General features: G+C 36.1%; 2 long non-coding RNA genes and 2 other non-coding genes across 4 annotated transcripts in view; 3 read left to right on the forward strand and 1 right to left on the reverse strand.

The window, feature by feature from the left end:
• Window positions 1-8,948, forward strand: part of LOC107742727 (uncharacterized) — a 23,493-nt gene extending 14,545 nt beyond the window's left edge. Inside the window, exon 3 of the long non-coding RNA XR_001640331.1 lies at window positions 8,832-8,948. This is a non-coding gene — a long non-coding RNA (uncharacterized LOC107742727). The remainder of the gene's footprint in view (window positions 1-8,831) is intronic.
• An 840-nt stretch (window positions 8,949-9,788) lies between these two features.
• Window positions 9,789-9,871, forward strand: trnal-uaa (transfer RNA leucine (anticodon UAA)). The gene has a single exon. It is a non-coding gene; the product is annotated as a tRNA-Leu (tRNA).
• Window positions 9,872-11,539: 1,668 nt separating this feature from the next.
• On the forward strand, window positions 11,540-11,622 carry trnal-uaa (transfer RNA leucine (anticodon UAA)). The gene has a single exon. It is a non-coding gene; the product is annotated as a tRNA-Leu (tRNA).
• The window catches only part of LOC107742729 (uncharacterized), a 22,382-nt gene continuing 20,147 nt past the window's right edge, over window positions 11,553-13,787 (reverse strand). The window contains exons 3-4 of the long non-coding RNA XR_001640333.1: window positions 12,127-12,325; window positions 11,553-11,630 (exon numbers count right to left, since the gene is read on the reverse strand). This is a non-coding gene — a long non-coding RNA (uncharacterized LOC107742729). The remainder of the gene's footprint in view (window positions 11,631-12,126; window positions 12,326-13,787) is intronic.

Consider the following 13,787-nt stretch of genomic DNA (forward strand, 5'->3'; position numbering starts at 1 on the left):
ATATATATATATATAGTATGACTCTATAATCTTACTCTGTATCAACAACTGTCTGATTTGTTCTATATTTACATTATGAATTTGGCCAAAAAAAAGGATTTTTTCCAATTCATTGTACATTTCTGTTAAAAGGATTTTTTTTCCTGAAAAAAATGCATCCTTATTATTTATGGAATCATTTTTGTTTCTTTATTTTTGAGCCTTAAGAAGACTTTTTTTTTGCAATCTTTTAGTTTTTAATTACAAAATAATTAGTTTTACTCTCAAACATAGAATGTTTGATTGAATAATAAAGACACAAAAATGATTCCATAATTATTCATCCTTTTATTCAGCTAGGATACGTTAGATTTATCAAAAGTGACAGTAAAGACATTTATAATGAAAATTATAACAATTAAAGCAAAATTACAAAACAATCAAAATCATGTTTTCACAAAAATATGAAGCAGCACAACTGTTTTAAGCACTAATAATAATCATAAATGTTTCTTAATCAGCAAATCAGCGCATTAGAATGATTTCTGGAGGATCATTTGACACTGAAGACTGGAGTAATGATGCTGAAAATTCAGCATTGCATCACATGAATAAATTACATTTTAAAACATATTTAAATAGAAAACAGTTATTTTAATTTGTGATAATATTACTAATTTTACTATATTTTTGATCAAATAAATTAAGCGCTTGTAAACATATAATAGACTAAATCTCTAAGTCTTACCGACCTTAAACTTTTTAACATACTGTTTATATTCATAGTTATCACAATTCATACATTCTATGAGAAACAAAGCCATGACCTGAGTGTTACTAATGAATTCTACTAATGATCTTAAGAGAAACATCGAAACACACTTAAGTGCAGCATAACATGAGAACTCAATTAAGTCTCATGAGCAATGCAAGAGCCATCTGGGTGCCTGTTCTCATGCTCACACACATAAACACACACAAAGATGGCCATCTTAGTGCATTGTATTTGCACCTATCTGTACGATTGAAATGACTAAGCTGACTTACTCAGAAATGTAAAGGAAATCGTGAAATCTGTAGGTTTCAGAGCTGTTGACACAACTACAGGTATCAGTATGACTCAGCCAGTATGCTGCAGATGTGGTCGAGAGCAGACTTCAAACGGACTAGAAAATGCTCTCTCCACAGCAACACAAACGAGGTAAACAGTCTCAGCTGGGGTTATTGATGCCTAATTGACTTCAGTACATCTGCAATTCCATTTGCTTGGCTAAGCATTCATAAGCAGTTTGTAGGCATTAGTGAAGTTCACCAACGTTGAGGGATGTTCGACTGTATAAGTGGCACATCTGTTGCATACAGAAATATAAACGAATATGAAATGAGGTGGATGATGAGATTATCCTAATCCTTGTTTGCAAGTGACTAATGCAGGCATCTCGGACTAAGGCTGTAGCCAATGACATTGAATAGCTTTTTTAACATGAGATTATGTAATTTAGCTTATATCAATATTTATCATTACTTACCTGCCACAGAAATAATAAGGATCTTAATCGCATTTTTTAAATGCAGTGTATAAAATGACAAATCCGTTCAATTGATTAGCATACTCTCGGGAAGCGCAGGACCCCTGGAAGTAAGCATTTTAAAATTTGCTATCATTGGTCATGGGAATAGAGAAATGCAAAGAGAAATGTGTGCATGCATAGAGATTCGCAAGATGACGTCAATGCAATGCTGATTGACTGAGGGCAGCACAACCACACATACAGGACCCAATTCTTCACTAGTGACTAACTGAGATATGATGTCAAAGACAGGAGAAACAAATGAACAGGGAAAAATAAAAGTCAATTTCATGCTTTTAAGAGCCTGCAAAAAATAAATTAAAAATAATATTTTAAAAATTGCTCCTTGGTGAAACATCTAATATTATATAATGAAAGATGGTGATGTATATGTAAATGGCAATATATATATATATATATATATTAGTACCGTCAAACAATTAATCGCGATTAATCGCATCCAAAATAACAGGTTTTTTTACATAATATATGTGTGTGTACTGTGTATATTTTTGTATATAAAAATACACATACATGCATGTATAGAAAAATATGTTCTGTTTATATATTAAATATATTTATATATAATATAAAGTATAAAATTATACTAATAATATAAATGAAATATTTAATTTATATGATTAAATATGAATTTTAATAAAATTAATAAAAAATTATGAATAAATACTATTTTATTTACATGACTGAATCGAAAAGAAATGGTGCTGAACAGTTTTTAAATACCACAAAAAAGAGAAGACATAAAATGCTATATGGGTATGTTATGTTATATGTTATGTTATGTTATGTTATGTTATGTTTTTTATTTTATTTTATTTTGATCAGTGAAATTACCCATACACTAAAATGAGGAACTTGGCAGTAAATCTCGGCAATAAAACTGTGTGCCAAAAAATGAATCGTAAAACAGCAAAGAAACACTTGGTATAATAAAACAAGTTGTGGCAAAAAGTACATTGTTCATTGACAAACTTTTTTTTTTCATGACATGATAATGAACAATATAGTTGTTAGATAGAATTATCAAAAAATAAAGTAAAATATAGTTCACAGCTTTAGGTTTGTCCTGTTAAGAGCAACCGTGCAACCAAAAAAATGCACATTTCAGGAAGTTCCCCTTCACGAGGAAATACCAGCGCCGTAAAACAAAGCCTGACGTTATCGAAATCTCACCCCAATCGGTGTCTGTTTACAACCCTAAAATATGAACATAGAGCTGAAACAATGGAGCCTCCAGCTCGTAAATGTCCAGCAATTTGTGGTTATGTAAGACGAGCAGACTGAAAGCGCCAGCCCGGAGGCCAGTGTTTGCATTTCCTGTAATCTGAGTATCCGTTCACTCAAGCATGATGTAAATGGATGCCAGTCTTTACTGTGGCCAACCTTGGCAGCGTCAGCACCCGCTATACGCCCTGCAGAGCCTGCATGTTCCACCAGGTGAACACGCTTGTATTTTATTGCATTCTTCTGGTGCTACGCATTTAGAGAACAACTGCACAACACAGGGACTCGCTTGCATAGGACGCTCTGAGAATAATGGAGGTAGCGAGGTAAAGCAGGGCTGCTCACTGCTGTGTGGAAGATTGTCTTTCATTGCATCATACTGTTTGGAGGACAGAGCTACAATGTCATCAAGATATGGCTGCAAGCCAAGAAACAAAGCTCCCCTAAATATCTATCTAGGTTGCCTGATGTGCCGGCACTCCTACCTGTTTATAAGGACGCCATTGTTTTACCATAATTAGGTTGTGCATCAAATCGTCTCTAAAGACTGGAGGAAGTTAATAAAATCTACCGACTTTGGCAAACAGTGATGTTATGATCTGTACACAAAAGAGAAGCTTTAAAACACAAGAAAATAAATAGAGTCAATATTAATTTCATGCTGTCTTGACCTTGTAAAACCAGGACGGTAATTTTATCAATAAATAAACCAAAAACACTGACAATTGCTGTTAATATTCTCTGCATTTTGAGATGGTTTTGAGACTCAGAAGTCCAGATATAATGCTTTAAATACAAGGTCATGCACTATTTAGAACTGAATGGAGAATGCATTTTAAATTTCCAGTTCAATTCCGGAATTTGAGTTTGCATTTGAATTCACATAGCACATGCAGAACTAAAATTTCAATTTTACAGTAAAATTAATTCAAATAATTTCTATAACTGTACATTTTAACTAGTAAAACATCTCAACAAACTTTTTATGTTGGCTTGAACTGTGCATGATTGCTTGTTTTAAAAAGCTTTAAGTTTGAATTTTTATAGACAGAGAACAATAATAATAGAACAAGATATATATATATATATATATATAATTGTATTTATTTTTTGTGGACCAAGGCTATATATTTTACTACTATAAATACTACTTTTTTTACTTTTTGGTATACACTATACTTAGTATAAATATATAATATTTATATATATTTTTGTCGACTGTGGTGGAAAAACGTAATTTCCCAGAATGCATGACCTGTGTTGAATTTCTTTGAATTGCAATAAATTCCTCACGCTGTCATTCCAGTTCACATTTAAGTTCAACTTCCTGTTAGGTGTGGCCAGTTTGATTTAAATTCACACTCATGAACTGCAAACCAATTCTTACATTCTGAATTATGCAAAACCCAGTCTACAAAATGCTCAGACTGTATGTCACAGTCTTCCAGCCTCATTCAAGCACTGCTGCGGATGACAGGCATGGCTGTGCCAGGAACCCGCTGTGGCACGCTGCTGATGTGTTTCCTGTATGGCACTGGCCTCTGGGCACAGAGATGGCTTTCTCATTTTGTCCTTGACTACAGATTATGGGGAAACAAGTGCCAGGCCGCAGCATGAAACGCCTAGAGCAACAAAGACACTGCAGGAGACATTTGGAGAAACCATGTCAATACTGCATGAGCATGTGCACATCTGATCTCTCCAAATATACATGAGTATAAATGTACCAAAAAGATCTCCTCCAACCTCCATATTTCAGCAATCTCACTGATTTTTAAAGCAACACTGCAAGATATTTTGGGCATAAAATCTATGGCCCTCTGCTATCAATTACAGCAGAGTGCATAAACAAACAGGAAACATGTTTACAGTAAAACACTTATAATGGTAAAGTTTGCAGCACAGGAAATAAACAATTAAAATATGCAACTTTTAAAAGCACGAACAAACCACATTAAAGGGGTCATATGATGCGATTTCAAGTTTTCCTTTCTCTTTGGAGTGTTACAAGCTGATTGTGCATAGATAAGATCCCTGAAGTTGCAAAGACTAAAGTCTCAAAACCAAAGAGATATTCTTTATCAAAGTTAAGACTCTGCCACGCCCCCCTAAAACGGCTCATTCTAACACGCCCCCACATATCTACCCCACTATGTGGAAATATTTGCATAATCCCGCCGCAAATGTGCACGCAAAGAAAGAAGGCATGGTGTCAGTAACCGCAGTTAGTGTTGAAGCAGCATGTCAGGGAGACGCTGTGTGTTTCAGTGCGAAAGCAAAAGCACTTTATTTGGATCACTTACAACAGAACAGCAATGCATTTTATGGACGACCGTTTCGTGAACCTAGGAGAGGAGGTAATGCGGACACTTACATGCAAAGTTAAATCCAGTCTTTTAGCTAAGTTTCTTTTGCTTGTTACCTGTACGGGTAACAGGAAGGTACATACAAGGAGATTTAACAGTGAAGTAGGCCTAATGTGAAGCGGACTCCGCCCACAGGAAGTTCATCTGCCTAGAAAAGTGCTTTAGGAAACCTCTGACATGCCAACCAGCTAGTTTAAGTGTATTTAGTGTAAACAGGTTTTCCATTCATTCATAGACGTTTCCTCAACTAGAACTTACCATTCACCCTGTGATGAAAATGATGGTGGTGGAAATTTTATTTTCATTTTTATTATTATTATTCATTTAGATTTTAAACATTTTATGTAGCCTATCCTAAATACACACATTTATATACTTTTTTCATTTCAATTATTATTTGATTATTATTTATATAATTTTATTTAATTAATTATTCAATTGAAGCAGAATTATAAAATGAATTCAAATAATTTTATTTAACTATTTTTTAACTAGAAAAACAGCTTATTTGACAAACCTTGTATGTTGGCTTGACATAGTTGAACAAATATTTAATTATTATTTTATTTCATAATTAAAAATAATAATACACAAATTATCTTGAATTTTGTATTTTTTACATAATTTTGGGGAACAGTCATACTTTGTGAGAAAATGTAAGTATGCAAATCACTTTCAAACTGTTTAATATTGAAATTTAGTTTAGAAGTTCATAATTATTTCACTCTTTAGATTACCATAATCAAAAAATGTATATCATATTTTCATATTTTAGGATAAATGAAACCATAAAAGCTACATAAAACTCAATAAAACCAAAAACGACGAAGGCATGGAAAAAATGTTATATAACAAAAAGAAAAAAGTTGAAATCTGTTATATTTAACACAAAAAATAAAAACCTCAGGGACATTAATTTGAAAATAACTCTTACATTTTCTTGAATTGGGATGGTTTCCATTGTTTTTGTTTCACTCTTTAGTTTACCATAATCAAAAAATGTATATCATATTTTCATATTTTAGGATAAATGAAACCATAAAAGCGACGAAGGCATGGAAAAAATGTTATATAACAAAAAGAAAAAAGTTGAAATCTGTTATATTTAACACAAAAAATAAAAACCTCAGGGACATTAAGTTGAAAATAACTCTTACATTTTCTTGAATTGGGATGGTTTCCATTGTTTTTGTTGAAGTTGTAAAACATGAAGACAACATCCAAGTATGATGTAGTAGTTTAGCCTGCACTGGTCCGACCACACTGAGATCATAATGAAATAGTAGTTCTCTATGGCGTGTGTCCCTCTGAAATCCACTGCATATTGTCATATGCAAGACAAAATGCTTTTTTTTGTCATTTTAGTTGATGAGTTACTGTCAACATGCCTACATATTTGCATTGACACTTCTTAAAGAATAATGCACCCAAAAATGTAATTTTGTGATGATTTACTGACCCTCTATATAGTATTATTAGTTTCTGTGGAAACATTTTGAAGATGTTTGTTATGCAGCTCCTGCAATACACCTCTTGTATTTCTTTAAAGAGGTGTTTTTGTATCATCTGACTATCTAGATTTTTTTTTGTTATCTTGGGTTCACCACTTAAATAATCTCCACACGTTCAACTTCAAACTTGACTCGCATGCTCCAAATAGCCTCTTTTCAGCGAGATATCGACTGAAGATTGCTTGTTGCATTGCTGTAAATAACAATTTGAGACATTTGTGCTTACACAACAGGATTGCTGTCATGCTGTGCGCTTGCATCCGAGCGCTAAACCTCTCAGTCGACATTGCAGCCGATGGGGATTCCTGTTTGGACGTGTGATATAGGTCACCGGCAAAGCCGTGTGGAGCACTAGCCACTCAATATGGTTCGGTACGTGTCGTTTTGTCCATGACCCACTTGCAGATCGAAGGAACACAGTGTTCCCCTATCGCTCCAGTTGCTATGGTACCACGGCGGGAGAGAGACGCAGGCCGTGGACATCATTTATGCTGCCAGGCAGGGATGTGAGCAAGAGGAGAGTGACAGAGGAATAGAGACACAGAACACACAGAGATCAATACATCTACATGGGAGTAGATTTATGAAATCCCAAGAGGGGAATCCAGAACTCCCATTCATAAAAAAAGGGAAAGGGAAAACCACAGTCGCACATGCCAATTAGTGCTTCCACCAAAAGACACTTTTCTGCCAGTGAAGAGAAATAAAAGCAGCCACACATATAAATGAAGGCTTTTCCACTCATTTGAATGGGGCAGAGCAGTTAGGACCAAGCTCCAAGCTCCAGAGGACATCAGAGTGCTTAACCCTGTAAAGCCTGACATATGAAATAACACTCAGAAAAATCTAAAAAAAATAATTTTTTGTAATGAAATGGATTATTAAACCTTTAGACAAAATATAAAAATGTGCATGTGTTTTTGTTGAATATCATATTTGATACACCAGGCCTTTATGGTTCATATGAATAGCAATTCCAATAGCTTGTAATGTACATCTAAAAGAGAAACTTGAGGATGTATTCATTAGGGCTGGGCATCGATTCAGATGTTACGATTCGATTTGATTTTGATTCGCAAGCTCTCGATTCGATTCGATTTCTTGGTTCGATTCTCGATTTTTTTATTACATTAAATGAATATAGTTTTAATACAAATGCTATTGATATTTCTAAAAAAAAATGAACGGTAAACATCAGTTTACAAATGGTGAATTAATAAAAAGAAATTAAGAGCCACAGGCCTGTATTTTCAACCTATTCTTTTTTTGTATAGGGTCCTTTTTTAAACAATAATAGGGCCCTATAAAATGTTCTTCTTAATTTTTCTGGTAATCAGATGAAGGCATAAAACATTAATTTAATTTATCCTAATCAAATGAAAATTAAACCCTTTTATTTTTTGGCAAACAAAGTGCTGCACAACAGAGGTTTACTGTTAAAATGAAAAAGAAAACAAATGTGATTATTCCTTTAAAAATAAAGATTTATTCATATTTATTAGTAGTAGTAGTAGTAGTAGCATTGTTGTTACATTAAGTCTTAAGACTGCTAAATAGTAATCTATTTCTGACAGTTTTTTCATATTAAGCTAAACTTTTATTTTGAAGGGTTGCCGTGAGGAACTTGCAGCTGCTGTGTATGTGATATGAAAGTAGTTTGTCAAATTAAACGGTAAAATGCTAATGAAGTGACTCTCAGAGCAGCTGGGGATGATATTCGTGTATTCATATCATCATAGTGAGACGACAGAGGCTGAAAACACCGCGAGCATCGTCCGCGCTTTAGTAAGTGTGTAGTAAACAAAACAGTGCGTTGCACCATCCGCCATTCATTCATTCATAGCGGAAATCATGGCGCCTTTACGCGTGATGTCGAATGCTTTCACAGATTTGTAGTAGGCCTATTACTATAGAATTTTACCTGAGCATTGCAAATCACGCATATTGCTTTGTTCTTGGTTCTTGGTTCTTGTTAACAGTATCTCTGCCAAGATAAGCACTGAATGAATGACAGGCTTTCCGTTGTAACATTGCGCAAGGTAAATAAGAGGGTGACATTTAGTGGAGAAGACTAATGATAAGATTCACATTATTAAGGGCCCATATTTATCAAGCCTCTGAGAATTACTCTCAAGAACGCTGCTAAGAATTGACTTAAGTGATGAATTACTCTTATTCTTAAGTCTAGGAATAAGAGTAAAATTACGGCATTCTTAGAATTGTGACACACTTAAGACTAAACTTTTACTTTGAGTGGCTTTATACATACGGCCCCAGATCTTGTTTTAAGTGTTTGCTGAAATAAATACCGGAAAAGATCGATTCGCCACTTTTGAGAATTGATATTGAATCAACGTCATTTTTTTGCCCAGCCCTGGCATTCATGTATGGTTGAGTTTGATCGGATATGCAGGACAAACTGAGCGAGTATGTGACCAGGATGGCGGAGTGGTAGGGGACAAATATTTAAGCTATCTAAAAGAGCAACTTGAGGATGCATGTATTGTATGGTTGAATTTGATAAGATGTGCAGGACAAAATGCCAAACCATACTAATGCATGTCACCTGGATGGCCGAGCGGTTAAGGCATTGGACTGGGTTCGAACCCCACTCCTGGTAAAAGTAAGCATTTAAAAAAAACTTTCATAATGGTGTACTTGTACAGTGAAATGTTCATCAGACTTGTATAGGTGGGCTTGATAGGATTACATCTTACTAACATGACCAGGATGGCTGAGCAGGTAAAACGGTGCGCTCAACGCCTTACCCACTCGGCCACCCTGGTCACATGATAGCTGTTTATTACTTTGATTTTTATGCTTTTCACAGTGATCACAGTGTGAACTGCAATGATCTTATAGGATTGCTAAAATCGTGCAGTGTGTCAAGAAATACATGACAAAACAGCCACCTAACATGTGACCAGGGTGGCTGAGTGGTAAAGGCGTTGGACTTAAGATCCAATGGGCAAATGTCCTCATGGGTTTGAACCCCGCTCCAGGTAAAAGCTAACATTTAAACAGTCATAGTGGCATTCTGGTACACTGAAATGCTCATCAGACTTGTATAGGTGGGCTTGACAGGATTAACCACAGTCATAACCACCTAACATGTTACCAGGATGGCCGAGTGGTTATGGCGTTGGACTTAAGATCCAATGGACAAATGTCTTCGTGGGTTCAAACCCCACTCCTGGTAATCCTTAAGTCATCTGACAGACAACCATGAGAAGGCTGCAAACATTTATTGGTTTGAAACTAATTATTTGCCTGTAACAAATGTTGACAAATAAATGCAAGCATTAAAATCCGAGTAATAACCACCAAACAAGTGACCAGGTGGTAAAGGTGTTGGACTTAAGATCCAATGGACAAACTCCCTTGTGGGCTCGAACAATGCTCCTCAGATTAACCACAGTAATAACCATCTAACATTTTACCAGGATGGCCGAGTGGTTAAGGCGTTGGACTTAAGATCCAATGGACAAATGTCCTCGTTGGTTCGTGTCCTCGTACCTCACTCCTGGTAATCCTTAAGTCATCTGACAGACAACCATGAGAAGACTGTAAACATTTATTGGTTTGAAACTAATGATTTGCCTGTAACAAATGTTGACAAATAAATGCAAGCATTAAAATCCGAGTAATAACCACCAAACATGTGACCAGGTGGTAAAGGTGTTGGACTTAAGATCCAATGGACAAACTCCCTTGTGGGCTCGAACCCAACTCCTGGTAAAAGCAAACATCTAAAAAAAAAAAAACAGTCATAACAGTTTACTGGTACAATGAAATGCTCATCAGACTTGTATAGGTGGGCTTGATAGGATTACAACTTACTGACCAGGGAGGTGTTTCCCAAAAGCATCCTTAGCTAACTATGGTGGTAAGTCCCATTGAACTCTATTGGTAACGACGGAACTTGTGACCATAGTTGCTTTTGGGAAACGCACCCCAGGATGGCCGAGTGGTTAAGGCGTTGATTCAACTGACAAATGTCTTTGTGCATCCGAACCCCACTCCTGGTAGGACTGATCTTTAAAAGACCTAAAAGACATACATGACAAAGATTGATTTGCTTATAACAAATGTTGATAAATTCTAGCATAAAACCACTAACATGTGACCAGGGTGGCTGAGCGGTAAAGGCGTTGGACTTAAGATCCAATGGACAAATGTCCTCATGGGTTTGAACCCCGCTCCAGGTAAAAGCAAACATTTAACATTTAAACAGTCATAGTGGCATTCTGGTACACTGAAATGCTCATCAGACTTGTATAGGTGGGCTTGATAGGATTAACCACCTAACATGTTACCAGGATGGCCGAGTGGTTAAGGCGTTGATTCAATTGACAAATGTCTTTGTGCATACGAACCCCACTCCTGGTAGGGCTGATCTTTAAAAGACCTTAAATGATTTGCTTATAACAAATGTTGATAAATTCTAGCATAAAACCACTAACATCATGACAAAGATTGATTTGCTTATAACAAATGTTGATAAATTCTAGCATAAAACCACTAACATGTGACCAGGGTGGCTGAGCGGTAAAGGCGTTGGACTTAAGATCCAATGGACAAATGTCCTCATGGGTTTGAACCCCGCTCCAAGTAAAAGCAAACATTTAAACAGTCATAGTGGCATTCTGGTACACTGAAATGCTCATCAGACTTGTATAGGTGGGCTTAACAGGATTAACCACCTAACATGTTACCAGGATGGCCGAGTGGTTAAGGCGTTGATTCAATTGACAAATGTCTTTGTGCATCCGAACCCCACTCCTGGTAGGGCTGATCTTTAAAAGACCTTAAATGATTTGCTTATAACAAATGTTGATAAATTCTAGCATAAAACCACTAACACGTGATCAGGGTGGCTGAATGGTTAAGGCGTTGGACTTAAGATCCAATGGACAAATGTCCTCGTGGGTTCAAACCCCACTCCTGGTAGGGCTAATCTTTAAAACATCTGACAGACAAACATGATAAGGTTACAAACATTTATTGATTTGAAACTAATGTGGATAAATGCAAACATAAAAAACAGTTAGTAGTTGCGACCTAACATAAGACTAGACTTCTATCTAAAGTGACTTAAAGTAAAATGCTAGAAGCAGCAAAAACATGCCTTAATGCCATTTTTTTTTTTTTTTTTAAATAGCTGTATGTCCGTGGATGTACCGTATATATTAGGAATGGCGAACATTTGTTTGCATTTGCTTTGTGATTTCACTGCATATCAACGGATATGGAGCACTTTAATCAATGTCTCAGCTTATTAAAAAGCATAAAGCAAACAAGCCATGTGTTGTGGTTTAATCTCCATGTACTCTTTGCGAATTTCAGCGTATATTGACGTTGAGTCACTGTTCATCCTTCTCATGTGGATTTTCTGAATACATTTGAATGTAATCACTCCAGGGCTCACATCAGGTCTGATGGTGAACTGCTTACCATGCATTCTCTCTGGGAAGGAAGTCTCGTCCCACCGGAATACTGATCAGCTACATTGCACCTGTTGTCTGCTGAGACATCATCTTTATGGCTGATTAGAGTCGTGATTACTTCTTGATAGGGTGGACCGTTGGGTTTGCTGGAGCTGGTTCCACTGCAGCTCATTAGAAGAAGGCCGGTGAAGTCTTACTAAGCAGAACTTGCAGAAGGTTTGGACTGCAAAGTGCAACCAGCAGCAAAAACAGAAGAGAGAGAAGAATACAATTTTTGATATGGCGCTTTCATCATTGTTCTTTAATCTTCTGGGTTACGCTGTCTTTCTGAAGTTTTTTGATGCAGTTTGGTATAAAAACCTTCACAAGTCCTGTAAAGAGGATATATTCTATGTTTTTATCACATTTTATATTACCTTTCCCCATATCCATTTAAAATGTCAATAAAATGTTTGTTTTTTTTGCAGCACAAACAGTTGCCATTTAGTTTTGCCAGGCCTTTTTTATTTTACTGTAGTCATTGCAAAAATTTCTGGGAATATCTATTTATGTTTGTTGAACAGAAACCAAAAAGTATATGATAAATTATATCATTTTATATACACAAACACACAAAAACAGTAATGCTAAATTACATTTTAAGGCATTTGGTTGAATTTCTTATGCTTTCTGAGTCTCTTAAAAGTATTGATAGTAAAAAAATATATAGATATACAATTCATGCTAAAAAGCTCAAACTAATTTAAGAGTAAAAATATGAATCTGGCGTCTTTAATTACTCTATTTATTTTTGCATGTATGTATGTATTATATTATTTGTAAATTCTGCATATATCAGTCTCTACCATTAGTTTCATTGAATGGACTGGAATGATAAAGTATGTCTACAAAGAACATCAACATCTTTTACTTGCATTTTAACTAAAGCAACTCTCTCAATACTGCATTCAAGCTGTGCATTTGATCAATTCCTGTGAAATGAATCAGTGACCTCGGCATTGCTAGCAGCATGTTCTACCAGCTACGAGAAAAAAAAAGCGCATAAAAAAGCCACCATAAAACCTATTTAACAAAGAATAAATGATGTTTTTCTCGAGCCCAAAGCTGCAGTCTCCACAGTTGGAAGGCATAAGGTGGGCGGTGCATAAACTATATGTCATTCTCAAAATAGCCGTAAATGAAAGCTAAGGCTGTAATCAGAGAGTCTTACTAATTAATGAAACATGAAGGCAAAAAGGGCCCCAAGCAGATTGTGACCTCAAACCTCCTCTGTCGTTACGAACTCTCAGTGGAAACACAAACTATGCACAACGTGACACTTTTCTGGGGTTTGGACTCAAGGGCATCCTTGGATAGCACACAGACACATGGTGAATCACCTCCGCACCCATCCAGTAGGGTTTCTAGGGATGAGTCATCCTCATTAACGGTCGGCTGTTCGGGAACATCCGCGCAGCCGCAGAAACGCTCATGCACGCTCCGTTTTAGGCGGAATCCACCTCTCTGCATGCCTAACAGAACCCCAGCAGCTATGCAGTGCAGCGGATGAAGTCCACAACGCTGTTGTTTCAGGTAGTTCATCTGCACGATGAGTCATCGACCGTATGGGCTGGTCATGCATGCACACATACTCAACCATTATTGCATGGCAGAGATGAACTGGGCAAT

The sequence above is a fragment of the Sinocyclocheilus rhinocerous genome, unplaced genomic scaffold (assembly GCF_001515625.1).
Source record: "Sinocyclocheilus rhinocerous isolate Xijiao unplaced genomic scaffold, SAMN03320098_v1.1 scaffold1038, whole genome shotgun sequence".
NCBI lineage: Eukaryota > Metazoa > Chordata > Actinopteri > Cypriniformes > Cyprinidae > Sinocyclocheilus > Sinocyclocheilus rhinocerous.